We start from the raw sequence: 12505 nt of genomic DNA on the forward strand, positions 1-12505 counted from the left end.
AGCTAGTATATTTACTACCGAAAAGGTACATTTATGCCGGTTAACTATAAGAAAATGTATATATTTGCCATCATTAAAAATGGACTCAATTCTGCCATTTTTTAGATGGACTTCACTAATAAAATGTTTAGCATCAGATTTTGACACGTGTCATAATATGGTGTATTCTATCTAGAAAATGACATATGTGAGCCACCTTATACGTTGCAAGGACATGATTGAGTCCACATTTTAATGACTGACAAATGTGTACAATTTCGTATAGTTCGCTGGTATGAATGGACCTTTTCCGCGTTTACTATTACAAAGCTGAAATTAATCTAACAAAAGAATAAAAACAAGTATAACCAAATCTTCGTTAAAAGCATATATAAGCTGTACTAAATTACATAAAAGTTAATTTTATGAATAAAGTCAATAACAAACGTGAATTAATAAATTAAATGGGGATTATTAATTTTTTATTAATTAGTTAAATTTGCACTGATATAATAAAAATTCTTAGTCTACTACATAATTTAAAACCAATACACGAACATCCACTCACACAGTTTGAGCTTCCCGGATTCTTGCAATAAAAAGACATGATGGAAACATGAGAAAGGTTATCTTATCTTTAAAAAAAAGAGAGGAAAGGATAAGGAAAAATGGATGAAGATATTAGGAAAGAAGAAGAGGCAGGGTAAAGAAAGAAAAGGACTAATCCTGTTTAGAGCCGCGTAAAGTTCATTAAAGAGAAAAATATTTTTATCAAAAAAAATTTAATCTTAAAGTTTGAATTTGATATCTCTAGGGCGAGGTGATCATATATGTTCTATCACAATGTTGTGTGGTTAATGTAGATGTTGATTGAGTCCTTAATTATCATTTAATCCTTAATTATCATTTAATTAAGAAGGTTTATGAATGTGTTTATGATTTCTTTTGCAAAGAAACTAGTCGAGATATTCCACGAGGCAAAATTTTAATTGATTTCCGAGAAAGCTGTGCTTGCAATCATTCTCGTGAGACCAATCTTGTCTGTTTTTGTGGGCGACTTCTACTTATGGTCAATTCCTTTTTTTTTAGCACAGTGCATATAAATAATTGATGTCAAAAGAATTAAAGTGAAAACTGAAAATCAAAAAAACAAAAGCTCCCCTTTATGTCACTGGCGATTGCTTGACTATTTAACATTTGAATAAAGAAAGAGTGAGCAATTCAGCAAAGGTAATAGTGCTAGCTTCAAAAGACAGACCTGATATTGGTCTCCCAACTACAATTCATGAACTCTCAGCTCCGTTTGATCACAGAATTTGGGAGTTTTTTATCAAATTTTATTTTCTAATATTTATTTGTTTATAGATTTTAAATATTTTTGGTAGATTTTGTAAACAAAACTTCAAATCCAAAAACAATTTTAAAGTAGTTTTTTGAAGTTTTTTACTCACAAGCTTCACATTCTTTTCAAGTAAAATGCATGTCCAAATACAAATTTTAATTTTCAAAAAGAATTTTTCAAATCATCTTCAAAATTTTTTTTTTTTTTAAGTTTCAACCAAATCTATTGTCACGACCCGAAATTCACACCTTCGGGACCGTGATGGCGCCTAACATTTCACTTGCTAGGCAAGCCAACGTTAGAATAAATTTTAACCATTTTTAACAATTCATCTTAATTAAATAGTAAAGAAACCAAACAATTGGAATAATGACTGAATTATAGTAAACAAATCAAAATGATAACGATATCTAAATACCATCCCAGAACTGTAGTCACAAGTGCACGAGCTTCTAAAATAATACAAACAAGGGTCTGAATAAAAATAAAGTTGTCTTAGAGAAAGCACACAGCTAAGATAAAGTATAAAGGGACTTCAGAACTACGAACGTCGTGCAACTATACCTCAAGTCTCCTCTGATAGCTAAATTCGAGCGAATCTACAGTACGTCGTTGGGACCAACTCTGGTATCTGCACAAGAAGTGCAGAGTGTAGTATGAGTACAACTGACCCCATGTACTCTGTAAGTGTCGAGCCTAACCTCAACGAATTAGTGACAAGGCTAAGGCAGGTCGCTTACATTAATATGTACGCAATAATAATAATAATAATAATAATAATAATAATAATAATAATAATAATAATAATAATAATAATAATAATAATAATAATAATAATAATAATAATAATAATAATAATAATAATAATAATAATAATAATAATAATAATAATAATAATAATAATAATAATAATAATAATAATAATAATAATAATAATAATAATAATAATAATAATAATAATAATAATAATAATAATAATAATAATAATAATAATAATAATAATAATAATAATAATAATAATAATAATAATAATAATAATAATAATAATAATAATAATAATAATAATAATAATAATAATAATAATAATAATAATAATAATAGCAGGAAAAGAAGTAAGACCAGTAAATCATATCAATAATTGAAGTCAATTCAACAGTCATAAACCTTCAATTAATTTTCGTTGCGACGTTCAACCCGCTCCAGCAATATAAACTTAGAATAAAATCCGTTGCAGCGTGCAACCCGATCCAATAATATAATCTTTCAATAAAAAGTCGTTGCAGCGTGCAACCCGCTCCAACAATATAAACTTTCAATAATTTTGTTACGGCGTGCAACCCACTCCAACAATATAAACTTAAAATAAATCCGTTGCGGCGTGCAACCCGCTCCAAAAATATAATTTAACAAATCTTAAATATAAAAATACTCCAATAAATATCACATTTAATAGAAAATTATTAGGCAACAAAGCATACAATAATTATGATTTATTTGGGAAATAATTAATGACAAATAGTAATTAATTGCGAAAATTAAGGAGAAAATAGGTAATTTAATATTTAATATGCTAAATATCAAGTGGCAACTAAGACACATAATTCAAATAAGCATGTAGCAATTATAGCATGAATTCAAGACATAATATTAGACAAGGAATATGGGAGAATTAATTCATGATTTAAAATAATCTATTATTTTTAGATAATTATGCAAACAATCAATTTGACAACGTATAGGCACTCATCACCTCGTCTATACGTCGTTACACATGAAATTCACGAAACAAATAATTTAAAGGTTCTATTCCCTCAAGTCAAGGGTAACCACGACACTTACCTTGCCTCTCAATTCAAATGATCACTCGACCACAACTTTTCCTTTCGAATTAGTCTCCACACCAATCAAACATATCAAATTATTTGCCAACAATTCAATTGGAGCTGTAGAAATTATTCACATTTCAAAAGAGACTTAGGTTAGGTCATTTTCGGAAAAGTCAACCAAAAGTCAATGTGGGACCACTTTTCGAAACCCGGCGAAAACATCACGGAATCCGGACACCCGTTCCGATACGAGTTCAGCCATACTAAAATTATCGAATTCCGACATCGGATTGTCTTTCAAATCCTAAATTTTCTTTTTTGGAAAGTTTTACTAAAATTTTAATTACTTCCATCTAAATCCGGAATAAACGATGAACATAAATATGGATTTATGAAATATAATCGCTTTCGGGTATAGAACACTTACCCAAGTCGAAGTCGTGAAAAACCCTTTGGAATCTCCCAAATCCGAGACTAAAAACTTAAAAATGAGCAAAAATGACTAACATCCGATTTTATGTATTCTGTCATTTTTGCATCTGTGGAGTCGCATTTGCGAGACAAGGCTCGCATTTGCGGAATAGGTCAACCAAGCAGAAGATAACATCTGCGGACCTTCGCGTCGCAGAAGCGCGAAAGAAGCCGCAGAAGCGAGGATGATTGCATCTGTGATCATGGCACCGCAGAAGCGGGCGCACACTTGCGTCCCAAGCTTCGCAGAAGCGAAGATTCTCCCCTGGACTCAAAGTCGCAGAAGCAACACTGCCTCCGCAGAAAGCGATCACGCACCTGCGGCCAAAATTATGCATGTGTGAAATACTAGAACCAGACCTTCAATGATTTATCAAAATGGTCTGAAACTTACCCGAGCCACTCGGGACCTCGTCCAATTATACCAAACAGTCACGTAACATAATGCGAACTTACTCGGGGTCTCAAATCACGTCAAATAACGTCAAAATTACAATTCACACTTCGATTCGGACTTATGAGTTTCAAACTTTTCACTTTACAAAACTCGTTCTGAAACGTATTAAATGAATCCGGAATGATTTCAAATTTGGCGAACGAGTCATAAATGACATAACGGAGCTATTCCAACTTTCGGAATCTCATTCCGGGTCTGATATCAATAAAGTCAAATTCACGGTCAAATTTTTGAATCTTTAAGCTTTCAAACTTTCAATTTTCAATAAATGGCGATAACTCAAGTTAGGGACCTCCAAATTAAATTTCAGGCATACGCCCAAGTCCCAAATCACGATACATACATACCAAAACTATCAAAATACTGATCCGGGTTTCTTTGCTCTAAATGTTGACCGAAGTCAACTCAAATGACTTTTAAATATCTTTATCACATTTTTATCAATTTTTCACATAAAAACTGATACATGGGATGGATCACCATAGTATCTTTGTCCAATAAAAACTGATACATGGGACGGCTCCTCCTCATAAGTCAAATCTTTGTCCAATTGGACTGAGCTGAAATCTAATACATGGGACGGATCACCATGGTATTTTCGGAGCATGGATACATGAAACAACGGATGAACTGCTGATAAACTAGGTGGTAGTGCGAGCATGTAGGATACTTCACCCACCCTTTCAAGAATTTCAAAGGGTCCGATATACCTAGGGCTCAACTTGCCCTTCTTTCTGAACCCCATTACACCTTTCATAGGTGAAACCAGAGCAATACTCTTTCTCCTTCCATGAATGCAACGTCACGAACTATACGGTCGACATAACTATTTTACCTAGACTGAGTGCGAAGTCGATCCTGAATAATCTTGACCTTATCCAAGGCATCCTGTACCAAATCGGTACCCAACAACTGAGCCTATCCCAGTTCAAACCAGCCAACTGGCGAACGACATCACCTCCCGTATAATGCTTTATACAGATCCATCTGAAGGCTCGACTGGTAGCTGTTATTATAGGCAAACTCTGCAAGTGGCAAGAATTGATCCCAAGAACCTCCAAAGTCTATAACACAAGCGCGAAACATATCTTCTAGTATATGAATAGTGCGCTCTGACTGTGCGTCTGTTTGTGGATAAAATGCTCTACTCAACTCACATTGAGTATATGAATAGTGCGCTTTGACTCCGCGTGCCTAAATCACATTGTACAGCTCTACAAAAGTGCGAGGTGAACTACGTACCTCGATCAGAAATGATAGACACAGGCACACCGTGAAGGCGGACGATCCCGCAGATGTAAATCTTAGCTAACCGCTCTGAAGAATAGGTAACTTCCACTGGAATGAAATATGCTGACTTGGTCAACCTGTCCACAATGACCCATACTGCGTCGAACTTTCTCTCTGAGTCCGTGGGAGTCCAACAACAAAATCCATAGTGATACGCTCCCACTTCCACTCAGGACTTTCTAACTTCTGAAGTAAACCACCATGTCTCTGAATATTTTATCCCCTTCTAGGTACTAGTACTAAATTATTATTCATTAACTTAGAAAAGATAAAGGAAAAAAAATAAGTTGACCACTAAATACAAGATACTACACTATGTTGAATTCAAAGAGAAAAACAAATAAAATATAAAAAGGATACTACACTATGTTTAATTCAAAGAGAAAAACAAATAAAATAAAAAAACAGAACTGGTGTTGGGCCTCGAACCCAGGTCTTTTGGTGAGGGAGCACATAATGCAACTTATTAAACCAATGGAGTAGTTCAACTTTTCTACTTGAGGGGGCACATCAAAATTATTTGAGGGGTCCTTGATGTATATACAAATATATACACACGGTTTTTGCCGAGGCTAGCGAGTTCCGGTGACCCCTCTCATCTCCATGTAGGTCCGTCTCTGCTCGTCTGACCATCTGAATGGGGCGCTCCTCTGGGTCAATTTGGTTAGTGGGGATGCTATAGATGAAAACCCATCCACAAACCGACGATAATAACCTGCCAAACCCAGGAAACACCGGATCTCTATAGCTGAAGTAAGGCTAGGCCAATTCTAAACTGCCATAATCTTCTTAGGATCCACTTTTATGCCTTCTTCCGATACAACATGCCCTAAAAAGGAAACTGAGTCTAACCAAAATTCACATTTCGAAAATTTGGCATATAACTGATTATTCTTCCAAGTCTGAAGTACAATTCGAAGATTATGCTCATGCGCCTCTCGACTTCTAGAATAAATCAAGATATTATCAATGAATATGACCACAAAAGAATCCAAATAGGGTTTGAACACCCGATTCATCAAATCCATAAATGTTGTTGGGGCATTTGTCAGCCCAAATGACATCACTAGGAATTTGTAATGCCCATACCGAGTCTGAAAAGCTGTCTTAGGAACATCAGATGCCCTATTCTTCAACTGATGGTAACCAGACCTCAAATCTATCTTTGACAATACCTCGGCACCCTGAAGCTGATCGAATAAATCATCAATTCTTGGCAACAGATACTTGTTCTTGATAGTAGCCTTGTTCAATTGCCGATAATCTATACACATCTTCATTGAACTATCTTTCTTCTTTACAAATAACACTGGTGTACCCTAGGGCGAGATGCTAGGTCTAATGAATCCCTGGTCAAGCAAGTATTGTAACTGCTCCTTCAATTCTTCTAGCTCTGGCGGGACCATACAACATGGTGGAATAGAAATGGGTTAGGTGCCCGGGACAAATCAATACAGAAGTCAATATCTCTGTTAGATGGCATCCCCGGCAAATTCTCAGGAAATACATCTGGAAAATCACGGACAATTGGGACTGGATCCATAGAAATAATATCCGCACTGGGATCGCGAATATAAGCCAAATAAGCTAGACACTCCTTCTCGGCCATACGCCGAGCTTTCAGGTAAGAGATAACCTTGCTGGTGGAATGGCCAAAAGTCCCTTTCCACTCTATTCGAGGTAACCCAGGCATGGCTAAGGTCACCGTTTTGGCATGACAATCCAATATAGCATGATAAGGTGACAGCTAATCCATACCCAAGATGACATCAAAATCTACCATTTCAAGAAGTAGAATATCTATGCTAGTCTCAAGACTCCCAATAGTAACCACACACGAACAATAGACACGATCTATAACAATAGAATCCCCCACAGGCGTGGACATGTGCACAGAAGCACTCAAATAATCATGAGGCACAACCAAATATGAAGCAAACTAGGAGGACACATAGGAATAAGTAGGTCCTGGAACAAATAAAACTGCAGCATCTCTATGGAAAACTGGAACAATATCTGTGATCACGTTTTCTGATGACTCGGCCTCAAGCCTAGCTGGAAAGGCATAAAATCGAGGCTGGGTCCTACCACTCGGAGCTGTATCTCTAGGACGGCCCCTAACTGGCTAGCCTCTACCTCTATAAACCTGACCTCCACCTCTAACTGTCTGACCCCTGCCCCTAGTTGGCGGGGTGGGCGGTGGAGCAACCGATGCAAGTATAATGGAACGATAATACTGTTGAGATCTATTGCTTGACAACCTAGGGAAATACCTCCTGATGTGACCAATGTTCCCACACTCATAATACCCATCTTGTTGTTATGGCTGCTGAAGCTGACCCAAACGGGCCGAATAACCGCTATAGTGACTCTAGAGTGGTGGTGCACTGATATAAGCTGAATGTGCACTAAATGTTGGCTGCCTAGAGTAAGGTATAATAGGACCGTGACTCCCTGAAGCACCGTGAGAATCCTGAAGTGCTGAATAAAATGGCCTGGGAGAATGACCCCTGCCATAAGTACCCCTGCCTCTAGATAAGGCACCTCTGAAATTACCGGAATGACGGAGCCTCTTATCTGACACTAGCCCTCTCTCCTGAGCACGAACTAACTTGATCCGCCTAGCAATATTCACAGCTATCTGGAAGGAAATATCACTCCTTGTCTCCTTGGCCATCTGAAGCCTTATAGTATAACTTAGTCCATCAATGAATCTCCTCACTTTCTCATTTTCACTAGGAAGCAAGACGATGACATGACGTGCTAAGTCCACAAATCGGGTCTCATACTGGGTATCAGTCATACTACCCTACCGGAGACGCTCAAACTGCCTGCGGTATTCCTCTATTAGTGTAATAGAAACAAACTTCTCTAGAAATTGTTGTGAGAACTGCTCCCGGGTAAGTGCATGCAAATTCGGTGATCTAGCAAGTACATAATCTCTCCACAGCAAAATCGACTTCGTTGCTTTCAACTATTCCCATGTTCCGCAGCATCTCAAGGCAGCAGTCAAGATAATCCTGTGGGTCCTCAGAATGTGTACCACTAAAGTGAACTGAAAAGATCTTAGTAAACTTGTCCAATCTCAATAAGGCCTCAGAAAACATGGCGGGCCTATCACCATCCATTGCCGCAACAACTGGCTGAACTATACCAATTAGCAGGACTGGTGAAGCCTGATATTGAAGAGTCATCTGCTCCGGAGAAGGATAGTGGGAGTTTGTGCTCCTCTCCCAGCCTGTGAGATGGCTGGTGCCACTGGAAATGTACCATTCTGGGCCACGCCCTCCATAAGGCTCACCAAACGGACTAGAGCATCTTGAAGCATTGGAGTAGTTATGAATCCTTCCGCGACCTGAATTGGTCCAACAGGTACAGTCTGAGCTGGAACCTTCGCTTCCAAATCCACCTGAGGCTCCACAACGGGTGCTGCTGCTCGAGGCTGGGCTTTACCTCTGCCTCTACCTCGGTCTCTGGCGCAACCTCGGCCTCCACCTCTACACCTGGTCATAGCTTCCACTAGGGGCTCTGGTCCCTGTCCGTCGGTAGATGCATTACGTATTCTTTCCATCCGCGAGAGAAAAAGAATAGGAGAGTTCAATCGTCAATGATATAATAAAATCGCACGATAGAGAAGAAAGAAGTGATATTGTTCCTAAACATCATAGTCTCTGGAAGAGAAGTACAGACATCTCTATACCGATCCTTCACACTCTACTAAGCTTGCTCGTGGCTCGTGAGACCTAAGTAACCTAGTGCTCTGATACCAACTTATCACGGCCCAAAATTTCCACCTTCAGGACCGTGATGGCGCCTAATATTTCACTTGCTAGGCAAGCCAACGTTAGAATAAAGTTTAACCATTTTTAGCAATTCATTTTAATTAAATAGTAAAGAAACCAAATAATTGGAATAATGACTGAATTATAGTAAACAAACCAAAATGATAACGATGTCTAAATACTATCCTAGAACTGGAGTCACAAGTGCACAAGCTTCTAGAATAATACAAACAAGGGTCTGAATAAAAATAAAGTTGTCTGAGAGAAAGCACATAACTAAGATAAAGTAGAAGGGGACTTCAGAGTTGCGAACGTCGTGTAGCTATACCTCAAGTCTCCTCTGATAGCTAAATTTGAGCGAATCTACAGTACGCCGCTGGGACTAACTCTGGTATCTACACAAGAAGTGAAGAGTGTAGTATGAGTACAACCGACCCCATGTACTCTGTAAGTGTAGAGCCTAACCTCGACGAAGTAGTGACGAGGCTAAGGCAGGTCGCTTACATTAACCTGTACGGAATAATAATAATAATAATAATAATAATAATAATAATAATAATAATAATAATAATAATAATAATAATAATAATAATAATAATAATAATAATAATAATAATAATAATAATAATAGGAAAAGAAGTAAGACCGGCAAATTATATCAATAATTGAAGTCAATTGAGCAGTCATAATCCTTCAATTAATTTTCGTTGCGGCGTGCAACCCGCTCCAACAATATAAATTTAGAATAAAATCCGTTGAGACGTGCAACACGATTCAACAATATAATATTTCAATAAAAGTCCGTTGCGGCGTGCAGCCCACTCTAACAATATAAACTTTCAATAATTCTGTTGCGGCGTGCAACCCTCTCCAACAATATAAACTTAAAATAAATCCGTTGCGGCATGCAACGCACTCCAACGACATAATTTAACAACTCTTAAATGTAAAAATACTCCAATAAATACCATATTTAATAGAAAATTATTAGGCAACAAAGCATACAATAATTATGATTTATTTGGAAAACCAGTAATGACAAGTAGTAATTAATTGTGGAAATCAGGGAGAAAATAGGCAATTTAATATTTAATGTGCTAAATGTCAAATAGCAATTAAGACACATAATTCAAATAAGCATGTAGTAATTATAGCATGAATTCAAGACATAATATTGGACAAGGAATATGAGAGAAATAATAAATATAATAATTAATTCATAATTTAAAATAATTTATGATTTTTGATAAATATGGAAACAATTAATTTGACAACGTATAGGCACTCGTCACCTCGCTTATACGTCGTTACATATGAAATGCACGAAACAAATAATTCAAGGGTCATATTCCCTCAAGTCAAGTTTAACCACGACACTTACCTTGCTTCGCATTTCAAGTGATCACTCTACCACAACTTTTCCTTTCGAATTAGTCTCCACACCAATCAAACCTATCAAATTATTGGCCAACAATTCAATAGGAGCGTTAGAAATTATTCACATTTCAAAAGCAAATTAATTTAAGTCATTTTTGAAAAAGGCAACTAAAAGTCAACGATGGGCCCATTTTCGAAACCCGGCGAAAAAATAACGGAATCCGGACATCCGTTCCGATATGAGTTCAACCATACTAAAATTATCGAATTCCGACATCGGGTTGTCTTTCAAATCCTAAATTTTCGTTTTTGAAAAGTTTTACAAATATTTCAATTTCTTCCATCTAAATTTGGAATAAACGATGAATATAAACATAGATTTATAAAATATAATTACTTTCGGGTATAGAACACTTACCCAAGTCGAAGTCGTGAAAAATCCCTTTGGAATCGCTCAAATCTGAGACTATAAACTCAAAAATGAGCAAAAATGGCTAACACCCGATTTTATGTATTTTGTCCAGCATTTTCGCATCTGCGAATAGATTTCTGCATCTGTGGAGTCACATTTGCGAGACAAGGATCGCATATGCGGAACAAGGCAGCCAACAGAGGACCGCATCTGCAGACCTTCACGTCGCATAAGTGACTGCGCAGAAGCACGAAGGAAGCCGCAGAAGCGAGGACGATCGCATCTGCGATCATGGCACCGCAGAAGCGACACTGCCTCCGCAGAAGCAATCACGCACCTGGGGCCAAAATTGCGCAGGTGCGAAACACCAAAACCAGACTTGTAAATATTTACCAAAATGGTCTGAAACACGTCTGAAGCTCACCCGAGCCACTCGGGACCTCGTCCAATTATACCAACCAGTCCTGCAACAGAATGCGGACTTAGTCGGGGTTTCAAATCACGTCAAATAACGTCGAAATTACAATTCACACTTCGATTCGGACTTATGAGTTTCAAACTTTTCACTTTACAAAACTCGTGCCAAAACGTACTAAATGAATCCGGAATGATTTCAAATTTGGCGCACGAGTCATAAATGACATATCGGAGTTGTTCCAACTCTCGGAATCTCATTCCGAGTCCGATATCGATAAAGTCAAATTCACGGTCAAACTTTGGAATCTTTAAGCTTTCAAACTTTCAATTTTCAATAAATGGTGATAACTCAAGTTAGGAACTTCCAAATAAATTTCGGGCATACGTTCAAGTCCTAAATTACGATACGGGCCAACCAAAAATATTAAAATATTGATCCGGATCCGTTTGCTTAAAATATTGACCGAAATCAACTCAAATGAGTTTTGAAGATCTATTTCACATTTTTATCAATTTTTCACATAAAAACTTTCCGGAAAAAATTTACGGACTGTGCACGTAAGTCGAGGAATGCTGAAATGTGCTATTCGAGGTCTCAAAACATAAAAATAAATATTAAATTTAAAGATGACCTTTCAGATCATGACATCTATATCCAAACGCTAACTAATAGTCTGTTTGGCCAAGCTTTTTTTTTTTGTGGCAAATATACTTTTTTCCAAAGCTAAGATATTTGACTAAGGTTTTGGAAGAAAAAAAAGTATTTCTGAGTAGAAGCAGAAGTAATTTTGAGGAGTAGAAAAAAATAGTTTTTTCCCAAAATTACTTTTGAGAAAAATACAATTAAAAGTACTTTTTAAAAGATTAGTCAATCACTACTTGCTGATCAACACTCTAAGTGCTTTAAAAAAAAAATACTTTAAAAAAATATTTTTTAAAATAACTGATTTTAGAATCTTGATCAAATATGCTATAAAAATTCAACAACTCTAGAGGGCCACTCCCAGATACACAGCTAGCGAGTATGAGCGAATCCTATCTCCATTCTTTCCCATCCTATGTACAATTGAATGTAGAGAGAGAGAGAGAGACGCCACCTTTCTAAAACAACCTTACACAAACATTTATGTTTTCATTATTCTATAATAACCA

The sequence above is a fragment of the Nicotiana tomentosiformis genome, chromosome 12, assembly GCF_000390325.3.
Source record: "Nicotiana tomentosiformis chromosome 12, ASM39032v3, whole genome shotgun sequence".
NCBI classification, from domain to species: domain Eukaryota; kingdom Viridiplantae; phylum Streptophyta; class Magnoliopsida; order Solanales; family Solanaceae; genus Nicotiana; species Nicotiana tomentosiformis.